The 21,645-nt window shown below is 42.9% G+C and overlaps 1 protein-coding gene across 2 annotated transcripts in view; it reads right to left on the reverse strand.

Annotated features, from left to right (window-relative positions):
- PDE5A (phosphodiesterase 5A) overlaps positions 1–21,645 on the reverse strand; it is a 128,620-nt gene that overhangs the window by 71,210 nt on the left and 35,765 nt on the right. The window contains exon 2 of one of the 2 annotated variants that reach the window (XM_054202115.1): positions 1,693–2,060. The exons of the other annotated variant lie outside the window; for it this stretch is intronic. The gene's annotated coding sequence lies outside the window, so the exon portion shown is untranslated. The remainder of the gene's footprint in view (positions 1–1,692; positions 2,061–21,645) is intronic. 2 annotated transcript variants of the gene reach the window in all.

Raw genomic sequence — 21,645 nt, forward strand, 5'->3', positions numbered from 1 at the left:
GCTAAATGTTTCCAGTTCAGAACAACAATATTGAGGAGACTTTTGATGACCCTAAAACTCCTTCCAACTGCTTGTGAGCTGCGGGCTGCGCCTGACATTCCTGCTTTCCGGCTGCGAAGGCTGGTCTCTTTTTAGAAATCCAAAGAAAAAAAAACATTTAATTTTTATTTGAGCTTATTGAATTAATTTTAATTTTATCTATTTCCCAATTTAAACGGTTATGTGGGAACAGAAGTTCGTGTGGTGTTCTAGCGGCTCCAGTAACACTCTGAGCAGCCTCGAGGACATGAAAGGCGACGCAGCGTGGGCCAGCCTGTGAGGACAGCTGAGCCGCGGCCCGGCTTCTCAGTTCATCCTGCACCCAACACACACCTATCCCTCGCCGTTTTCCTCCTTTCCGTACGAGGCTGGACGGGAGAGGTGCGAAACAGACTGAAAGGCAGGATTTGTGTTGGGGAGGGGGGGTACGTGGCCTTTATCCGTCATTTTGTTTTCCTTTGTTAGTGATCTAGAAGCGGGATTTCCTGTGCTTTATAAGAGTTTAGGTGCTAGCTAGCGCGCGTGGTGAATGCTGCCAGTACAGTAACGTTAACAGAGAAAAGCATATGCAGAAAAGTACGTGCAGTACCGGACTTCAGTACTTTTATACTGTGTAATCTGAATTTGCAGTGTACGCGTTTCGATTGTAACTGCCAAAACCTATTTTATCTTTGACAGCTGACTTTATGGCTTTTGTGGGGAAATCGCACCGCTTATTAAGTTGGTACTGACAGGATTGGATTCTGTGTTTACAGGAGAACGGCTACTGCAGGCCCCCCTGAACAACATCTCTGCCGCTGCTCTTACTTTAAGGTCCTGAAAACCCAGGATAAATCAGGAAACATTTGCCACCATATGTTCTTTCAGCGTAAAGGAAATCCAACATACTATTGATAATTGACCCGAATAGTTCTTTTGATAAATTTACGTTCTCCTCTCAATCTGCTGTTGAAGTGCCTTTCAGACGTGGATTCATTTATCCTTCCAGCATTTCTGTCTTAGGCAAAATGGTTTTGTTAGTTTGTAGGAGCTAAATCACAGCTATTCCCTTTAGTTACTTAATGGCTGACTCTTAATGTCTTGGTCTTTCTCTGTGTGCAAATAAAAATACGACCTGGTTTTGCTACTCACAGGTAGTTTGGGGAGATAAGAGAATACAGAGTTGGATGGTAGGAAAAATAGCAAAAGTGGGGAAAAACCCCCAAATCAGTCTTCTTGATGGTTTTGAATTTTTAGTGAGGTTGAAAGATGTTAACTTTACGTGGACTGATATTCAGTTTAAATGATGCACGGAGCGTAATATTACTACTAGGGAAAACAAATTTTGCCGTTGCTGTAATCTTGTAATTCTATTGCTTCCTAAAGTATGAATTGTTTAGAATGGAAAAATGTATAACAAAAAGGATATAAATATATACATATATAAACAAGAGGAACGGGAATTCTATAGTGCTTAGAGTTACTAATAAGGAAAGAAAATCAAGAAATATAAGTCGTTCTTAAACTAGTCGGTAAAGTTGAAAGTGAATGCTGGGAGTCCTCCCAAGTGCTTTCCAGCCATAAAAGCTTGTAGGATGTAGATTTTAACACAGATACAACCCGGCTGAGCACTGAGCTGAAACATGCATAGTACTATTGTTTTCAGTTGCTTACAGTTTTTACTCGCTGCGCTGGTCCCCGAAGGTTCAGCCTGTTTTTCATCCGGAGCGGCTCAAAGCATTAGGACAGTTTGATCACTCTACGTCTCAGTAGGAAAGCTTCAGATTGAAACAACCCCCCTCGTTCGAAAATAGAGCTTCTTTCTTTTTTCTTTTCTTTTTTCTCGAGCAGTCTTGCGGTTTCTGAAGAGCTATGCTCATGAACCGTAATATACAATAATTTCCGAAGCTCTTAGTACAAGTTAATTAAAAAAAAAAAAAAAAGAGTGTCTTTCAGTTTGTGTGTTTATCTGTGTCTTTGAGTATCTGGCAGTTCCTTTAACTCCAGGATCCTTCAAATCCGCTAACCAGCATCAGGCAAATCTGGTGGGAAGATAAAGACAGCAAAATGGCGTGAACATCTCAAAAAAATGAGCCCCATTGAAAAGAGACAGAGCGTTAACGCCCTCATTGAGAGCCCGGGTGTCACCGAACATCCCTGGAGAGGACGTGCCCACGTGGCAGAGCGCTTCACAGCCTCCCGGCGCTGGAGCTTCCACTGGAGCTCTGCACCATCCCAGACAGGTGTCAGACAGTGAGGGCTCTCCTGTGCGGGCTCTTCGCTGGCTGCAGTGTTAGTATAATTCAATTAAAAATCTGTCAGTCGCAACATCCAAATAGAAAAAGTGCAGCTGGAGTGATTCTGATGCTGCCAGAACAAACAGCGCGCCCGCTTCAGGCTGGAATCTACCTGCTCTCTCGCTTCTTTCCCTCTGCTAAGGTTGAACGTAAACATTTCTTACCCACTACTTCAAAAAACAGCGTGAAGATAGCCTAACTTTCATCTGCCCTCCTATTTTTACTTTCTTTTTTGGAAGGAATCAGAGAAATGTCCCTCTCCACATTGCCCATGACCCTGTAAATACCCTTCCAGCTTCCGGGTCAAGAGTAAAGTTCTTCTCTGGTGTCTAGGGTGTTCTCGCCGCATTTCACCGTATTCCTTCTCATTTGCGCTCTTCTCATCACCGGTGCTTGGAAATACCTCATACCGCAGTGCAAAAGCACAACATCGTCTCCTGTTTGAGTCTCCCTCAGAAAACTCGTCTTTCGTAGCATTTAGAAAGACAAGTTAATAGCAGTAGAGCCATTATTGTGTGCCCACGCACACTGGTGGCGCTGGTTTATCGCTCGCCTGACCTCGCCGTGTGCTGCTCACAGATCGGGGCTGCTCAGCCAAGGTCCTTGGGACCGGGCCTTTGTGTTTGGTACATCGTGTCGCTTCTGTTCTCTGGCTGGATGTCTTGACCTTTAAAAGGCACCTCTGAGCCTGTCAAAATGTGTTTTATTTAATCAAGAACGTAATTCGGAGATCGCAAATCTCTGTTAGGGGCCTGAAATTCTCTCTGTGTACTGTTCATGCCAATCCAACTTTGTCCACACAGATGTTCACGAAGCTCTAATAAAAAGAGCTGTAAACGCAAAAGAAAAAAGGCCTTCAAAAGGATGAGAAAAGCTTTTCTTAGCATTACTTTCCTCCTTGTTAACAAAACGGGCAATTTGAGTTCAGGTTAACCTGGGTTTATTCCAAAAAATGAGAAAAAATATGACGATACTTTATTCCTCGGCAGAGCTGAGCTGAGCCCAACACAATGAAACGGAACAATTTAAAGACAGCCATTAAAGGTGGAAACATTTGTGTAATCAACAGCAATGTTCCCTGCAGTACAGGACATTACAAGGGAGCTGGTTGTGCTGCAGGCCTTGTTGATTTTTCACTAAGTAGAATAGGAACTTTCTGCGTAAATCCCGGGGTGCTGCGGCAGGAAGGTGGCCGTGTAATCTGAGCTGTCTGACCCCGGCGAAGCAGCAGGCTGCAAGCTCGCTGCCTAAAGAAAGTATTAAAAAAATCAGCGCTGGGAGGAGAACTCGCTGTTTTATTAATGTTTATCAGAGTAAAGAAGTGAAATAACTGAAGCGATACGCGCAGCGCATAAAAGCAAGGGAGCGAAAGGAAAAAATGCTTTTGAAGTGTGCCCCGGCCCTCTCTCAGAGAGCCGCTCGTCCATCTCCCCTCCAGCTCGTCCTGTCAAACAGCTGGCACGGGGCGTGCTCCGCAGGCCGACGAGCCGCATCGCTCATACAGCTGTGCTAGCGGCAGCACAGATGCTTTTCACTTGCGCTTGGTAGCTCCTCGCCAGCTTCCAGAGTCTTGGCAGGATCGTTCACAGATGTTCGACACGGCAGAGATGAGGCAGAAATTCACTGAAAAGGGATGTGAAGTTAACACATAGACCCGTCTTTATCAGACTCTATAAAGTCCATCTCCGCGGATCTGGTAGGAAATGACAGATGCACATTGCATTAAAATTCCTTCTTGAAAGTTACATATCCCAGAAATTAAGGAAAGAAGCCTTTTCTGCTTTATTTGTATGTAAGAACTTTGACGTCCTTGTGAAAGGCACTGGTCTGTCACTGCTGGGGCCGAGGTCCTTATCCACAGAGCACCGTGCAGGGCTCGCCCTTCAAAGAGCCTTTTAATGTGCCTGAAAAGTCACTTAGATTTCCTCGTCCTAGATGAGTCTCTGCCTGTTCACATCCCTTGGCTCCCTCAGGTCGCTGCAGCTTTGCCAATAGTGAAAGTCGTAATGACTTTCTTATGTTAACACGGTCGACTGGAAAGTGACTGGAATAAAAACCCTCACTTCTCGCACGCTGCCAAACAGCCTCCAGATGGGTGGTGGGCTTAGTTCCTACTCACTGGAAGTTTTCATAGAAAGAAGAAAGCTGGAGGCAGCACACAGACGCCATTTACTTAAGTGCGCGTTCTCCTACAGGTTGTGGTTTAACTCCTTCGCTGTGTCTGGCAGCTCTGCAGCCTCTGACTCTCCGCTTCATTGCTGCGCAGCAGCCTGGCAGAGGCGTGGGGCTGGAGTATCCTCTTCTTCTCAAGGCCTCACGCGTGCTGTGGTTGACTAAACCTCCTCGTCGAGAGCTTTCACCCTCAGGGCAGTTCCAGAGAGTACTGCCGTCTCCCCCGTCCTCCTCAGCGGTGCTGTCGGAGTGGTCGGGAAGTCGCTTGGGATGAACGCCAGTACACGTGAGCGCGGGATTTAGACCAAGACCTTTCCCATTATCCCTAAGGACTAAACCAGTCCCTATAGAAGTCAGTGGAAACTGAGGTGGCCCTAAGTGTACATTTATAGGAAAAGAAAAAAGCAAACTAATAACCGACAAGAATTGTTTTAACAAGAGAATCTAATTTTTCCCTTTTCACTGTGTGTTATTCAACGTACGGTGTATTTGCTGGCCAAGGAGGGAAGTCTGGGGAATCTATTCATTTTCCTCCGCATTTAAACAAACACTTTCTCATACCCATGACCAAGAAAGGAAGCAAAAGTACTTAGCAAACTTATATTAAGTGTTCTAACTCAATGTTTATATTTTGTTCCTGAAAAATATACTGACTGTATTGATAGCATAGCAGCGTTCAGCTCCTGCAGTCTGATGTGGGAGAGGGCTCCGTGAATATTTTTAACCTTGTATGGAAACTGAATTTTGTTTTTCAGAATACCTGCAGCTCAGAACAGTCTGAGCCATTCTGAAGCAAAAACTGTGGCCTTCAAAGAGAGTTCCTACCACTCCCCCGGGGAAATCACGTCTGGGAGAAGAAAGCCAGGAGTGTCCAGAGATAGGTCTCTCTCTGAGGAAATCTGTCGCTTCCCCTAACTTTTGAGTATTTCGGTAATACGATTTTAAGACAGAGGTCTTATGAACACCAAGGATGCTCCTATAGGAAGACGATTTCTTTCAACCCGATAGCTGTCTTAGATCAATTCCAAATCGCTGCATAACGCCACTACTAGCTAAGGTTTTCTGGATTTGCATTTGATGGATAAACCTGTGATTTCACTTACTAATCCGGAAGCGTCTGAAGATAAACACCAATATTTATGAAATTGTACTCTATTCCCCTAAGTCTGTATTTTCAGGGGTCGTGCCAGAAGTTCTTACTTTGGGAAATGTAAATCAGATTTAAAATATGCGATTGAAAAGATAATTTGGTCTTGAGAAGCAAAAATATTTAAATTTTGTTTACTTTTTAGTCTCATCTCATTCATTTTGAACACTTCATGCTACAGTTCCCTTGTGTGTAAGTAAACTTTTACTAGTTAAGGATGAGCTGCAGCTTCCAAATGCAATCTCCAAAGAAAAAGGAAGAATAATGAAGAACTATTGTATCTTAAGAATACATCCGGAAGATTTGGATAAAAGATTTTGATTTCTTTCCAGCGCTTATCATCCCAATTATCAAAATAACGGCCCTCCGGCCACAGAAAGGATAAGTCATAAACCGCATGGCATGGCAGATTTCGTATTTTTAACGAACAATGTTGTCATTGTGTGGCTCGGTTTCCCTCGGGGAAGTCCCACATCTTTTGCAGAGTTCAAACAAAATGTTTTGCTTTTACGTATTTGCTGCCTTGAAATAAACTAAATTAATTGTGATGATGAAAAAAGGAGGAATTAGGAAAGACGGGTATTTTATGGCAAGGAGTGGCTCATTTTTTCATATTTCTGTGGTAACGACAGGATACATAGATTCACGCCCATCATTAACCTCACCAAATGCAGTAGAAAATCGCAGGCTTGGGATGAGAAATGGCTGCAGTGCTACCCGGATTCGTCTTTGCTGTCCACTTCACCGTCATATTCTCATCACTACTGCAAAATTGAATAGATTTAAGAAGCACGGTCAGACTTTACGCATCGGGTCAAATTCTTCTCTTTACCCTACGCTGTCTGTTTGGAGTGACTCATTTCCCTAGGGTTTATCTAGATTTATGCCAACGTAGTGAAAAGCAGAAGCTTATTCAAAATGATATTTTGTCCTCTTTGGGAGATCTGCACCTGAAGTGGTGTTTCTATCAGAACTGTAAGGAAGTGCCAAATCTGGATGATGGGAATGTGTTTGTTTCACCTTGGGGATTTTGCTTTAAAAGCTGTTACAGTTTTGCTTTACACTACCACCTGCAGCTTTTTCTAAAATGGCATTTGTACTGCTTGCGTACCACAGTAGTTTACAGAAATGGTCTTGTCTCTGTCCCCACGGGAATGCTTAGTCCTGCCCATCAGTCTGAAGTTCTCTGAGTGACCAAGACAGTGGACGATCCAGACCAGCCCTGGGGACTTTGCTGCCACAGAGGAAGTCCAGTGATGTTCGGTAAGAGCTCAGCGTAGATATAGGTTATCTGTATGATCAAACGAAGTAAATAGCTATCCTCTGGATTCAACAATATTTGTTCTGGTGCTTTAAGGACCTTATTTTCCGTAACTCTGTGAGTTTAATTCAGATTTACATTGGTAAGGAGAGGAGATTCGAGTCATTTTTGCTCAGAAATAGCAGGTAGAAAAAGGAAAACAACAAAGGGTCCTGACAATTATTTCTTGGCAATTCCAACTTCCCGTTCAAAGCAAACACACATGCTTTTTTCAAAATGACGCAGATGTCTCCGCACGTCCATAGCTTGGGAAGACGCAGATGGACTCATGTTTTGAGAAAAAACAACAGGCATTCAGTTTGGAGAGGAAAAGCAGTCTTTGATATTTGGTGGCTGTTACTTTTTGATAGAGGCACGCATACGCAGCCAGCCCTGCCCTAAGCGCGGGAGAGCTGGGTGGCCTGAATGTCCCCAGCTGCCGGTGCTGCTCTCAGAGCCAGAGCGCGCTCTGCCGTGCACGCGTGGCGCGGAGGGAGAGCGCGGCGGGCACGGGCAGGCTGCGGTGGGACGCGGCCGCCAGCTCTGTCCCCACAGTTGTGCTGCAGGGATGGTGGGAGGCCATGCCCAGGGCCGGAGGCGTGCGACAGGGGGGGCTTAGCGCGGGCCGGGAGCACACCAGTCTCGCTCGGCACGCTCTCCTGTTTGAATTGGCTTCTCTGTGGAAATGAAGAGTTTCCACCTCACAAATTAATCTATGGCTGCGGTGCAGAGACCAGCAATAAAAGACCTGCGGAAAGATGGGTGGAAAGCTGGAGCTATGAACCGGAGGGAGACACTGAGTACCTTAGCGGCTCAAGTTCTCAGTTTCATCAGCAGGGCTTCCAGCAGCGCCATTTCTTCCCATATACAAGTACGGGTTTAGTTACGCTTTCTTCTGATTTTCTGCCATTTTTGTCTAATTGGCTAATTTTTAGTGGCTCGATATAGCAGTGTCAGAATTCCTTAACTCCGTTTCTACCACTGTCATCATCTAGGACTATTTTTGTTGTAACCGATGATTTATTATAACTAATTATTAATTTATTTCTGGGCATAAATAAATAAAAAATAGTCCCCGACCAAAATAGTTCATAACTGAACATGAGCAATAATTTACATTATTTAATTATCTTTGCCTCGGGTTACTTCAGCTGCCAACCAGGTATAAAATTATTTTAATTTACAAAGGCACAGCAAGCTTTCCTTCATTAACACTTAGAAAAATGTTTACATAAGAGAAATAAGAGGTGCTGTATCGTGTCAAAGGATTACTGCGGAGGGGAGGAAGGTGTGCTCAATTCACAACAAATATTCCGAATCCCATATGGAGCAGTGGACGGAACGTAGGCTTGAAACACCAGCCTGCCATTGTCACCTCACTGAACGTGGCCAGAAGGCACACTAGAAATCCATGGGATCTACTGTGACATAGCTTACCTTTCGCTTGCCTTCTACGCTACATTGATCTCTGCTTTTGAATCACTATTTTTCCACGAATCAAGTGATTTGCTATTGGAAAGTACGTTAGTGACTGGAAGTGGAGGAAGCTGCCAATTGGTCTTTTCTACGAGATCAGCCAGGAATCAGCAAACTGTCAAACAAGGCTTTATTCCTGTTGCTGACGGAAGACGCGTTGCCCTGCCTGCTTTCGCATTTCCAGCCAGGACGATTACAAGTCTGCCATCCACCTACGGCTTGTACAGGCAAGACTTCTGTCTCCTTTGGAAATTCCCCGTACTGTCGGTGACAACAGGCGGCACTCTGAGTTGACCAGTGTAAAAGAGTACGAGAGAGATCAGAGCAAGAGAGAAATGGGTTTTGTCGGGGTCAGTTATAAACAGCAGGAGAAGAGAGGCTTTTATTTCATCACCGGAGCAAATGGATACTCTTGCATGTTATCCCTGAAAGGCTCCTTAAGTCTTTTATCCAACCAGACTGGAAAAACATATATATCTCAGAAGCTTTTGCACTCTACCATAAAGTACTTGGTTATTAGGGAAACTTCAAATTCCTTTTACCGCTGCAAGAATAAAATCGTCGCTTTGGAACTTGCCTTCTGTTAAAAGGAAAAAAAAAAACTATCATTCTTTCCAGGAGCTTAATCAGAAAAAGTTTTCAGGGAAAATTTTCGTTACGCTCGCTTACAAGCTCCGCGTGGCGCAGATTCAGCATCCGATTACGCAGCAGGGGCTGCGCAGCAGTGGCGAGGGCTGGTGGGTGCTCACAGGCCCGTTGCTTGGCAAGGTAGAGCAGCGTGTAGCTTTGGCTATGCCAGCTTTAGCCAATAAAACGATTGCCAGTATCTAATACTCTTCATATGGGATTAAGACAAGAGGGAATTGCTGGGAAATGGCTACAGCGGTCAGACATCTGCCAAATGATAGTCTCTTGGGACAAATTGTGACTGCCTTACTGTCAACTAGGTTTCTGTTCTTTAAAAGGGGAGATGATAAACTCCGCTAATACCTCACTGGGGACCAAAATGGATCAGAGTACCTTAGCGCTCCTTCCTTCAGCGTCCTAAGGGCTTTCTACAGTATGGCAGGTCATATTCCTGGTGGAAAAGAAGATGCATTATACCTTTGCTTGTCACAAGGCTTTCACTGGCCTGAGCAATAACTTTACATTGCCGTGACTTCCCCTTAAAAAGGGGTAGATAATTCACAGCAGAAAGTGGGGGGTTGAAGTGAAGCGTTCGATACTGATGAAATGGTTAATGATCTGAAATTATTTAGGGGAACAGGCCTTATTATATGTAGTGTTGTAGAGAAGGACACTTTCCTGACTCGTTTCACGTCCCCGATGCAGGACGCGTTTCTGGCAGACAGTCATTTTGGGAGGCTGCTGAGCTGGGTCCTGTTCAGGCTCCAGCTACTCGGACTCATAAGGTTAATGCCCCCCAGTGCAGATTAGTTAAAGTTTCTTATCAAGACTTGTCCTTCCTCCAGCAGAGGTTACCGATCCCTAAAGTTTGGTGCCACAACTATGCAGGAAATTTGTGCTAAACGCCATTAATTCAGAGGAAAAAAAAAGGCAACTCAAACTACTCTTAGTAAAACTTGAACTAACCTGGATTATTTTGAAATATCTGTCTTAAGGACTTAACTACCTGTGAATTATGTCAACAAATGTAAGGAAATGCTAATCTAGAAGTGTGATTATGACAGAAGCCTTTTCGTCCGGTTGATTTGCAGCGAAAAGAAGACAAGTGGCTTCTCCCTATGTCTTCTTCTCGAAGGCCTTTTGGTACTGTTTGTTTGAGGAGTGAGGCCTCTCTGAAACCAAAGACAGCCAGAAAAAAAAGAACAATTTAATTTACAATATAATTTACAATTTAATTTAATGCTGAGAAGGCATTCTGAGAAGTAATGTAGCTGAGGGAGAGTGAGATAAATAAGCTTGCACTAATGTCAGCGCTAATAAGGAACCTGTTTGCAGCAGCAGAGGGAGCGTGGTCAGAACTAGCTCAATTATGCCTGAGCTGTATTTCAGCGGGCGGTGCAGATAAAACCAGACAAACACTGCAGTGCCTGTGTTTGAAGGCCAGCTCTCATGGCAGCAGAATACTGGAGGCTATTCCAGATGTGCTCGTGGGGCATTTTCACAAATTCTTATTTTCAGCGTGCAAGGAGATGGAAAGCTTTCTCTTAGTCTCCTAGAAGAGAGTTTTGGAGAATGACACACAAGTACACGAGCCTCACTTCAAAGGCTGCTACGGGTTTCATGATAATTTAAGAGTCGGCATATTCCGTTGTGTAATGCACTGGATGGGAAGTCAATGGAGCTGGTTTCTAACATTTCATAGAATCACAGAATCGCCTAGGTCGGAAGGGACCTTTCAGATCATCTAGTCCAACCATGAACGTAACTCATGACAAAAACCATCACTAAACCGTATCTCTAAGCACTATGTCTACCCGTCTTTTAAATACCTCCCGGGACGGTGCCTCAGCCACTTCCCCGGGCAGCGGCAGCTTGTTCCAATGCTTGATAACCCTTTCAGTGTAAAATTTTTTCCTAATATCCAGTCTAAACCTCCCCTCTCTCAGAGCTTATTCCTCCTCCTACCTCTAGTCTGGTAGGAGCTAAGAGTCTAAATTTACAGGACAGCTTTGTATTACAGATATTTCACTCTTCTAAATAGAGTGGGAACACGAAATTCAGGTTCTGAAGTGCTGCCGTAAGACCTATAATAACTAATATTAAACATTACCTTGAGAGGTCACTTTTCCGTTTGATGGTGAGAATGGAGATGCAAGTGTGGAATTCAGCTGTGTGGAGGAAGACTTGGGGGGGCTTTAGAAATGCTGGTCGTTTTAAAACTGCAGCTCCACCTGTGAGCTTGCGGGCGTTCCAAATAAAATGCTTTATTCTTTGAAGGTATGTACGCATGGATGTAATTGGCCAAGTAGGCAGTAAAACCTACCTACAGAGCTTGCCTCTGTACATATTTAGGGAAACAGAGAGATTGTTTTTGATGATTGTGATCATAAATCATAATAAAATGTACAAACTGTGTAGAAAATGACAAACATTGTAAAATGTTGACTGAAAAGTTCAACCAAACACTAGATACAAATTGGCTTTGAATTCCAAGGTTCCAAGTAAACATATTTTTGCCTCTCTAGATTTATAGAAGCTGTTCTAGTTCTCCACTGATTTCCTCTTCGTTCTCAGAGCTGTGTTTAGATTTGGCTCGTTTGGCCTACTTGAGCAGCCTTGTCTACCGCTAGCCCCTGTGTTTGACTTTCAAGTCGAGCGCTCTTCTGGGGGCCCTCGGCACATCAGTCCCTTGAGGGCTAAGTTTGGCAAGCACAGCATCAATTGCTAGGATTAACTGCCCTTATTGTACGTTGTAGCAACGAGTTAAATGATGGATTTTGCAAAGCTTCTTAAAGAGCCATTTCCTACTTTAGACCAGGGCACGTGCTCTGCTATCTGTTTCATCAAGTGACAGAAGGAACGGCCGTAGCCAAAAGCCAGGAGAGGATAATTCGAACCTCTTTAAAAATTGACTCCACGGCGCAGTAAAGTATAATTTCATTTTCCTTCAGACATTAAAAATATTAATAAGAAGTCATTATGAATTATGAACAGTACAAAGTGTTCAAACCATCTCAACTGTAAGTTTCTTTTGGCGACATTCCAGAGGTCTAGTTTAGTCTTACAGAAAAGATTTTTGGCCTGACACTCTGCTAATTTTGCTGTTCCTTTGTTTCAGTACCGGCAAAGAGAAGCAGAAGGCTGGACCAAGCCATTCTTCTTTGGGGCAGAAGCTGAAAAGATCAAGAACTCTTGATATTATCTTTAACAAAGAAACAGGCTACCGGCTAAGGTCAGGAGTAATGGGAGGTGAGTTATTTCATAACTAGTTTGGATGTCTTCCACGAGCTGGTTAGAGAAAAATGATATAATTCTGAGACGCCAGCAGAGAAAGCACAAATAGCAAATTATTCTAATGAAGGCCTTTGTAGGCAAAGCCTTTCATTACAGCTCTTCAAAACGTGCAAAAGGGCAAAGTAACAAGTGTAAGTACGTTTTATTTTTCCTTTGAAGCAATGCCCAGTGTCACTTGAGCTTCGTTTGTTCAAGTAAGTAGGAATATAGTGACACAAAACCAGATGGTGTTTGCTGTTATGGGATGACAGATGTTCTCTTATCCTTGAGATTATGCAGTTAAGTGTAATGCATTTATAGCTGGGTTATGCAAAATACGGAGCAGGCTCAGCTCCCATTGTCTGCCAGGGCAGCTGGAGGGTCTCAGTGCCTCCCAGGAGGTGCAGAGCACTTAGGAGTCAGGGACCTTATTAGCCGAACTCTTCACCTACACGCTTGCTTTTGAGACGTCCCGATCATCAATTCAATTGAACTCAGTGTTCAGCCTCTTTGGGGTCGCTCTCCAGCGACCCTCTTTAGGCCTGAAATCAAAGACCTTCCCTTCTTTTCAGGAAATGGATCAAATGCCAAGGAACTGTGTCTAAAATGGTCACTTGGTTGATGCGATTATGTGAATGATAACCTTGTTGAAACACACACACATACATACACACATTGCGTAGAGGTAATAACGAGGGATAAGATAATCTTAGTGCTCAGTAGAAAACGCTCAGTAAAAACTAAGCAGTTCCAGATGCTGGGCAACCTCCCCTTGAACTTAACACTGCCGCAGTATAAAAGCATCAGGCGAGCCCTCGAAGCAGCCTGCATCCTACATGTGTCTTGAACACGCCCGTCCTAGAATTATCAGAGAGTTTTTTCTCCTTCAAAGGAGGTTTCTTTTGAAATGGCAACGAGCATTTTTTGAATTTATTAATGTGGACCCTGAGATGAGGCTGGCAAACGTATAAAAGTCGAAGTCAGATTTCAAGAGCCACCATAGGAGTTGTTGAAAAGGAAATACAACCATCGAGTGTGTGCAGAAATCTACTCCTTGTCCGTAATGCACAAAGAAATGCACCTTGCAAAGCGGGGCTCTGGCAGTCTGCATTCATTTCACACAAGCACTGAAAATCAGGATCACGTCGTGAGAAGAGTCTGTTCAAGTTACTGTTCCCAGATTTTGTGATCTTGGCTTGAGGGGGATGGTTCCGTATTTTCAGGAATGGTGGAGATCTACACAGCCATGTGACAACAGTTAGAACGTTGGTGGCTTTGGCAGTCTGGGTGTTGATCGTTTTAATCCGAGTTGGGCGCTCCAAAGGGAAGCACACAATTTTAGTGAATGCTCCTGAAGGTGCCGGTTTGTTTGTATTGTATTAAAGCACAAAGACAAATTCCAGAGTTATGGAATAATTCAGTTGGTTTGTTTTGGTTTTGGGTTTGGTTTTTTTTTTAAATTAGCAGGATAGACAATCTGATGAGGTAAATACTGGTTTGGGCCAAAGCGTATAAAATGTTTTGGAGGTAACCTACAATAAAGTGAATCTTAAATTTATTTATGATCTGTTGAATGAAACGAAGTAGCAAAGCCCCTAAATTATCATATGAGGGGTTCTAGTAACCTCTTTAGGTTAGTCAGGACTAAAGAGAACAATAAGGAATATCAGAGACATCTAGGAAAACTCAGTAAGTCGCTGATGCAACTGAAAATTATATTAATTTGTTGATTAATGCAAATAATGCATGTTAAAGAGTGACTTCTAGAATCAGGAATATTATTTCATTTTATACTTTAGTGCTACAAATATGAGGATTCCTTCGTATAAAAGTGTAAATTTGATTTCACTTGGTGGTTCTCTGCGTTTGGAAAAGCAGATTTTTCTGTGTAGCCTGTGAAACACTGTCCTTTGAAGAAGTTAACCTCCAAGGAATTGCTGCTTTTAAAAAAGTGGATATCTTATACCAGCTCCCTCTAAATTTTTCTCTTTTTTAAACAATGCTGTATTTTTATGTAAGCAATACGCACGCCAGAGACTTGCATGAAAAATAGGATGTGTAGAGCGCACTTCGTTTGTTTCTTGACATAACAACATAAGTTGAAAAAACACAGCGGTTTGCAGGAATTAAGTTATGACATAGAACAGACTATTTATGTCAAGAAAAGGAGACAATTTGCAATTAAAAACAGAGAGATGAGGACTGGCTACACAGTTCATGCAAATCTGATGTGAATCATGTAAAAGCAGGAAAGTGACTCGCTGCGTCCATGGGACGAAACGCAGAGCGTTGTCACTCCAGGACAGGTCACACTAACAGTAGGGAATAGCGATTCATTACGGAGGGACCTAAATACTACAGGAAATAAGTGTCCGAACGCCACTGGTTATGGAAGTCCTGGATGTGGCAATGCCTGATCACCTCCTGTGGCCTGGAAGGGTCCAGGGCAGAACTGGCTGCCAGCACACAGTCTCTCGCCCGCTGTCGGCAAAGGGAGGAAATCTGTGGGACTTCAGCAGGCAGCGGTAGGAGTTATAGCATCACGTTAAACAAAACGTATTGTCTGCCTGAAATTACAACATCATTTCAGGAGGAGCAGGCCGGCATGAAATAAGCATCTGAGGTTCAGTCCACTTTAGGCAATTTGCCCAAAATAATAGATGATGGTTAAAAATTATATTTGGTTTCCAAATACCCATCCAAATGCATTCCACTTGGCAGCTTGACAGAATTTACAATTTTATGCCATTAAACTCAGAGGTCACATAAAGTGTAACTATCCAAACATTAGACTAATTATTGCTACCCTGTGTCTGTAAAGGGCTTTGTTCCCCATCAAGATGCCTTGACGCTTTGGCATAAATACCTTAATTCTCCTCCCCTACCACCCGTCTCTTCCTCCACCCCAACCCACACACAAAGTGGCATTTAAATAAGACTCTTCACACTATGTCATAAATATTAATGACGCGAAACTCAGGGCTTGGCATTTTTCATTAATGGCCCTCTTCATCACTGTTTCACTCCTGGCCTGCAGCCAGCCCCTATGTAACTGGCTGACGTTTTTTAAAAACAATGTTAATATCGAAGTGAAACAAAATACTGAGATAATTTTTCACAAATTACAATTGTTGGCAAACCCTCTTTCCACATTGTGTGCTTGGATTGTCATTCGGCGTGACTTCTTGAACAATGCCTGTGTCGGCTTGGCATGGTTTGACTTATAATTACAGTTTCTGCCTGGCAGCTACTCCCCGCAATACCTCCAAACGAGCTGTGGGTGGGAATTTCAGAGAACACTTGGGCTGGTTTTGAAAAAATGAATACATTTTTCCCTACGCTCCAACTTTTCTAGTCATCTCCATAGAAGGATTAATGCCATTGTTGGCGATACAAGAAAATGTCTTAGTTCCTGTGGTCACTTGCACGATTTCTGTCCTTTCGGTTTGAGCTGTACCAATTGCTTGAAGCTGTAAATTAAACAACAAATGATGTTCTGGAGGTACTTATGACAGTGTTCAAGATTTAATTTTCTGTTTTCTGTCTGCCTGAGTGAAATACATGCAGCTCAGTCTCCTGAACAACATTGACGGCTCAATCCTAGATGATAACGAGCCTTCCGAATAAGCTGCCAGACATGGACACTCTTCCTCAAGCAGCAAGTACGTGTTTGGCTCTTCTTGCCCTTCATTGTTTGTCTGAATAAGGACCACAATGTTCATGTCTCGCAGGTTTGAGCCTTGAAGTTTCTAGATTGTCACAGAGAAGCTGGCGTTTCGGTGAAAAAAACGGTTCGAATGAGAGCAATAATAATTTGCCTTTTGTCTTCAGTCGAAAGTGAAAGTAGGAGGTAAGGAACCAGAAACACGTACGTGGCTCATTGCAATAAAATGTGTTTCGCAGTCTGGTGTACGTCATGACCTTTAGTGCTTTGAATTAAGCAAGATAAAGAGCAAACAGAAACTATAGGATCATAGGTCCAGAAGGAAGATGAAGTCACCTAATCCAAGGCAAAAGCAACAACCTTTGGCTCCTTCCTGACAGGCACTTGTCAGCCTGCCTTGAAATCTTCGGCAGGGATACACAAAACCTCAGTCAAACTCTTCTGTTCTTCACGGCCCTTTCATTATATAACGTTTCTGAAGACGTAATCTGAATCTTCTTGCTTGAATTTTAGCCTGTTACTTCTGTAGACACATACGCCTTCTACGTGTCTAAAAGCCTGTTATCAAGCCTTCCCTCGGTCTTTTAGACTAAAAATCCCACTTTTCCCATATTTTATCGTAATTCATATTTTATAGACCGTTTATCATTTTTATTGCTATCTTCGGGAATGTCTCTGACCGGTTCATAAATTTGTCGAAGTGTGGTCCCCGACCTAGGCGCAATAATCCGGTTAAAACCTTATCAGCACTGAGGAGAGCAAAGGGGTTCCTCCGCAAACTTGCCTGCCAGCTGCATTCCAGAGCGACGTTTCTGTGGTAGCACCAGCGTCGTTCTTAACTCACGTCCTGTCTGTGGGCAACTCTAATTTCTATACCCTTTTCTATCTGAATTTCTTCCTCCTCCACTTTCCCTGTTATTGTTCCTGAGGGGTTCTTATTCCTGAGGGGTTCTTATTCCTGAGCAGGTTATTATTCCCCAGTGTGGTGCTTGCACTTGTACAAGTTAAAAAATCTCTGAAGTTTTCCATGCATATCTCCAGCTTATCACAACGTAGACTTGTCCTCCAAAGGACTTACAACGGACCAGGCTTCGTCTGTCTCTAAATCCAATGAGCCCGTGCTGTGATCTGCCGTTTGGGTCAGTAGTGAGAATATTGAATAGCGCTGAACCCAGGGCAGACCCCAGCAGGAAATCCATTGGATACAGCCTTCCATTTCAATAAGGAACCTCACTATTCAGCTTTGCACTTACGCTTGAGATCCTTCTTCCCTAACTGGCTTATGATGGGCCATGTGGTCACGCGAGGCAGTATTACAGACATAACGCTAATGAATGCTACATATTTAAGATCCATACTTTAACTTTCCTCTTTTCAGGGATAAGGAAAATCTTCTGCAAAGCATTCAAATCTCTTCTGACTTATTTTTCAGGATTTTTTTTAAACTGAACACTGCGACTGTAGCGTCATTACAGGCTATGTGTCTCCTCAAGAGCTTTATTTCTCAAGAATACAATTCTGAAAAATTTGGCTTGACATGCAGTTAACAGAGTAACCTTTGAAAGCACACATTCAAAATGGCATATTTTGTATTGCTGTGTTTCTTCTTTAACATACAGAATGAAAATATCACGAAATATTCTTTCGATCTGAATGCTCTTGATGTACTTACTGTAAGGCTGCACATTTAAAAAGTTTGCATAATTTAATGGATGCGTACCAAATACAACATAAATTATCTCTCCGGTACAAAGAGAAACTCAGGACATATTTCAAATTCAGAGAAGTATTTGAGTTTTAGAACCTTTGAGCATTTGGTGACTGGATTTCATCCACTCTGAAGTCTCCAGCCATTCAGTAAACTCATAATCGGTGTGAGGATGCTGGGATCCAGGACGCAAGTTTCGTTAAGATCTCAAAGTTCTGAAAATTTACAGGTGTTTGCATTTGGTGTTTTGGTTTGCCCCAGCTTACTTACACCTTTGTTTTAATATGAAAGTGTTTTTTAAAAAAGAAGTGCTGCTATGCAGGGGTGTTTCTCAGATGTATGCCCAACTGTATATAAAATGTTCATGGACCAGTCCAAAACTGACTGTGGAATGGGCTGTGATGTCCGGCTGTTGGTCAAGGGCTTGAAGCATTTTATAAATGCCTACTTTTAATTTACACTCGGACTCAGAAATATGGAGTGCTTTGATTCTTAATTTAGAACATTCATACCGTGTTTTGAGTCCAGCAAACAAAGGCAGATCACCGAGGAGTTTACGACTCGAAAAGGCTGTTTCCTTTCATTGCTGTCACCATCAATATTTTCTACGCAACAGTAGCCCGAGTGTGAAGTGTAAAACTCAGGGTGTTCTGTAGTTCGAAAGCAGAACCACGGCTGCACTCAAATTTTTTCTAAGCAGAGGGAGCGGAGGATTGTCTTTAGCTGAAATAAAAAACGCAAGGAAAACCCCCTGGTATCTGTTTTTAGGATATTGTGGAGTAACAGTGAAACAAAGGACTTGTAAGGAAATTGCCACTTTTGGATGATAAAAGCAACTGTTCTCCGGAAATGGTATACAGATGTGAGTGTAGAGAACAACACGTTGATAAGGATGCGTGACGCTTCAGAGATGCTAAGGCACAGGCGAAAAGCCAAAGTCCTCACCCACTTGCCAAATGCAAGTATTCCACTCTAAAGGGATCACAGTGCCCTTCATTTCCATGGTGCTTAGTTTCCTGAAACCCTAAACCCTTTCTAAGTGCTAATTAGTTCACTTCATAATGCTCCCTTTGGGGGAAAATAGGACTTTCAAACCTTTTTTTACGGCTGTCGAAACTTTGTCTCTGGAGAATTAAGTTGCTTACCCCAATTCAAAGCAGAAACGCAGATTTGAGCTCCAGGTTGTCTCCTGTATGAATATCAGGTCTAATCCTACCAGTTGGCAAGCTCTTCCAACTGCCAAGAAGCGAAGGAGTCCCAGACTTTGTACAAGTCATACTTGGAGCCCTTTTACAAGTAATGCTTGTCTTTCTGTCCGACAGAGAGCCCTTGAAGTGATATTCGGTGACCTGAGCTGTATACCCACTGAAATCTGTGTACAACTTGATCTACTGTCTTCACAACATATTTTTCCGGTGCTCACACAGGAAAAGCCGTATGCAAATGGCTAGAATAATAATACTGTTCACGTTACACAGGTCTTGCAAGCTGAACTGGTCAGCTTTGCACTTCAAGCAGAAGTGAACTGTGTGCGTTACCATCCTCCGTTTGATGCCTTTGCAAGGAAGAACTCTTTTAATCCAGATTTTTTTCCAAGCTCCTTTGTCCAAACAACTTCAAAACCATTCTGGTGTGGAAGGGTAGGATGTCGGCGTGGAGTCCCGGTACCTCTGGAAATACATGGCTTCCCTACGAATGTCCAGAGGGCTAGGCTGTTCCAGTGAAATTCAAACCCGAAGCTGATAGGACTTATTTCCGTCAGCCTCCAGCTAATTGCAGTTTGTTTAGAATGAGCTGAAATCTCTGGGCTTCCAGTAGGGCTGGAGCGTACTTAGTTCTTGATAAGCTGATGTGGAGTTCTGGTGTTTGGGGTTGGTTCGAGCGATTGCTGTTGCAGCCCAGGAGCCTCACAACGTAACTGTAAGCCTAAACCCACCGCTTTGAGGTCCGCATACGTCTGGTTGCAGAGAAAGGAGTCTGTGTGAGGAGCTAAGGCTTGATGTCATGCCAAATTCGCTTTCACAAGTAGAAACTAAAGATGCGATCTTCTTGTGCGGCTAGATAAAAAACATATCCTCTCATGCAACTGAGGACATATGCGGAGTCTTAGTCTCAAGTCGTCTCCAAGAAACTGTTTGTAAATAAATGGATGTGTGTTGGTCAATTGCTTATTGCTTTTTTACTGCTCGTGTATTTTACAGAAGACTGTATGATAGGAGCAACGCAACAAAAACATTACCAGAAAATATTCACCGCTCTGCCAGCAAACGCTTGCGCTCATTTTTATTTGCTTGTTTTGACAAGTACGTTTGCAGAAAGTGAATGCTGGACTTTAAACTGAAATTAATTTAATGATGAGCTAGAGTTTGTTGCAAGCAAATGTAGTCTGGAAGGCTACCCCGTCCAGAAGAGGAAACACTGTCAAGGAGCTGAGTTGAACCAACAGCTCAGAAACCGAATTGTGACTATTGAGCGCTCAGAAAAATTTCACGTGGGTTGACACTGGGTATCGTGTCGAAATGAAGAGTGAGTAACTTTTTGAATGAAAAAGGCTGGCTGGTGTGTTGACCGACAATCCCTCGATACGAAATTCCGCTGACACCCCTGCCTCTCTCTTCTGTTCTTCTGGCTCACGATTACTAGTCTTATACTTCTCAGAGTATTCCATTGAAACTAACCATTTTTGTAAAAACAAATTGCTACCTAGCTAAGTAAAGAATAAAGAACGTGGTTTTGACATGACTTTAATTCTTCGTTGTCTGTCTCTAGCTCTAACTATAGAAGCACCCTATTTTCTCATTTTTATGCAAATGAAACCGAAGCAAGCAATGCTCATGTTGCATATTGCCTTGGTCTATCTTGCAAAAATCATTAGGGCCTGACTTTTCCACAAAAAGGAATGCAGAATGCCGTCTGCTTGTAAGTTTGTGATTCATGCCTCCTGTCAAGGCTACCAAACCAGTAAAAACACTGGAATGTAAAAAAAATAAGCATGATTATGTATTTCAGGAAAACAATTTTCTCAAGAATGTTTCTGGAACAAATCTTCAGTGTTTAGCTATTTCTAGTTGATATTTCGGCGATGGAATGCCTGCTGGCACCAATTTGTACTACGGAATTGTCCCACAGGACAATGCTTTGCTTTAGTGTGTTTAAGGTGTCTTTTTTCGGATTCTTGTAGCAGCAAATCCTTTAGCAGCTCATTACTTAATGGAAACTAAACAAAGCTTCTTCCAGGAAAAAAATGTTGATCTCTATCACCCCACAGTGAACTTTTTTTCTTAAATACATAACACATGCTTTTGGAAAATATCTTCAGTTTAATCTGGACACTGTAAACTCCAAAGACAGGGCTATGTCCTCATTCATCCATCTTGCATAGCTCAAAACTCAAAGCTTTCTGGTGAAAAGAAAAGGAAATACAGAAGATACCTTTTGTGTATAGAGGTCTGCTTGCATGATATGACCAGCCTTTTGTCTGCCGTTCCCCTTAAAAATAGCAGCCTACGTAACTAAGAACTCAAGGGCAGGCTCTTCTACGCAGGTCTCCTAAAAGCACTGACGGACCTGCTTTGCTCTCCGCTAACAGGTTATTTCTTTAGGTGTTTTGCCGTTTCTGATGGAAACTCGTTCTGCTTTTTGGTGTCCCGAAAGCTCAGTGGTGGCTCATCCCTCCGTACCTGGTGACCCTATTGCTGTCCATTTCTGCCAGAGGAGCTTTTTCCCAGCTTTTCCTTTCCACTAGAACTGCCACTGGAACACCAGTATTGATTGTGCAAAAAGTAGTATAGTGTGTAATTCATACACACAACCATGATTTTAGCGGCTGATAACTTAATCATAGGTTTTGAAAAATATAATAACGACACTGATCTTTGATCGTGAATATTATATACTTGATGTACAATCTTAATTCATTTGGAGCAACACTGGATGGGGAAGAAGGATCTGTTGCTGCTGCTG

The sequence above is a fragment of the Rissa tridactyla genome, chromosome 5, assembly GCF_028500815.1.
Source record: "Rissa tridactyla isolate bRisTri1 chromosome 5, bRisTri1.patW.cur.20221130, whole genome shotgun sequence".
Classification (NCBI taxonomy): domain Eukaryota; kingdom Metazoa; phylum Chordata; class Aves; order Charadriiformes; family Laridae; genus Rissa; species Rissa tridactyla.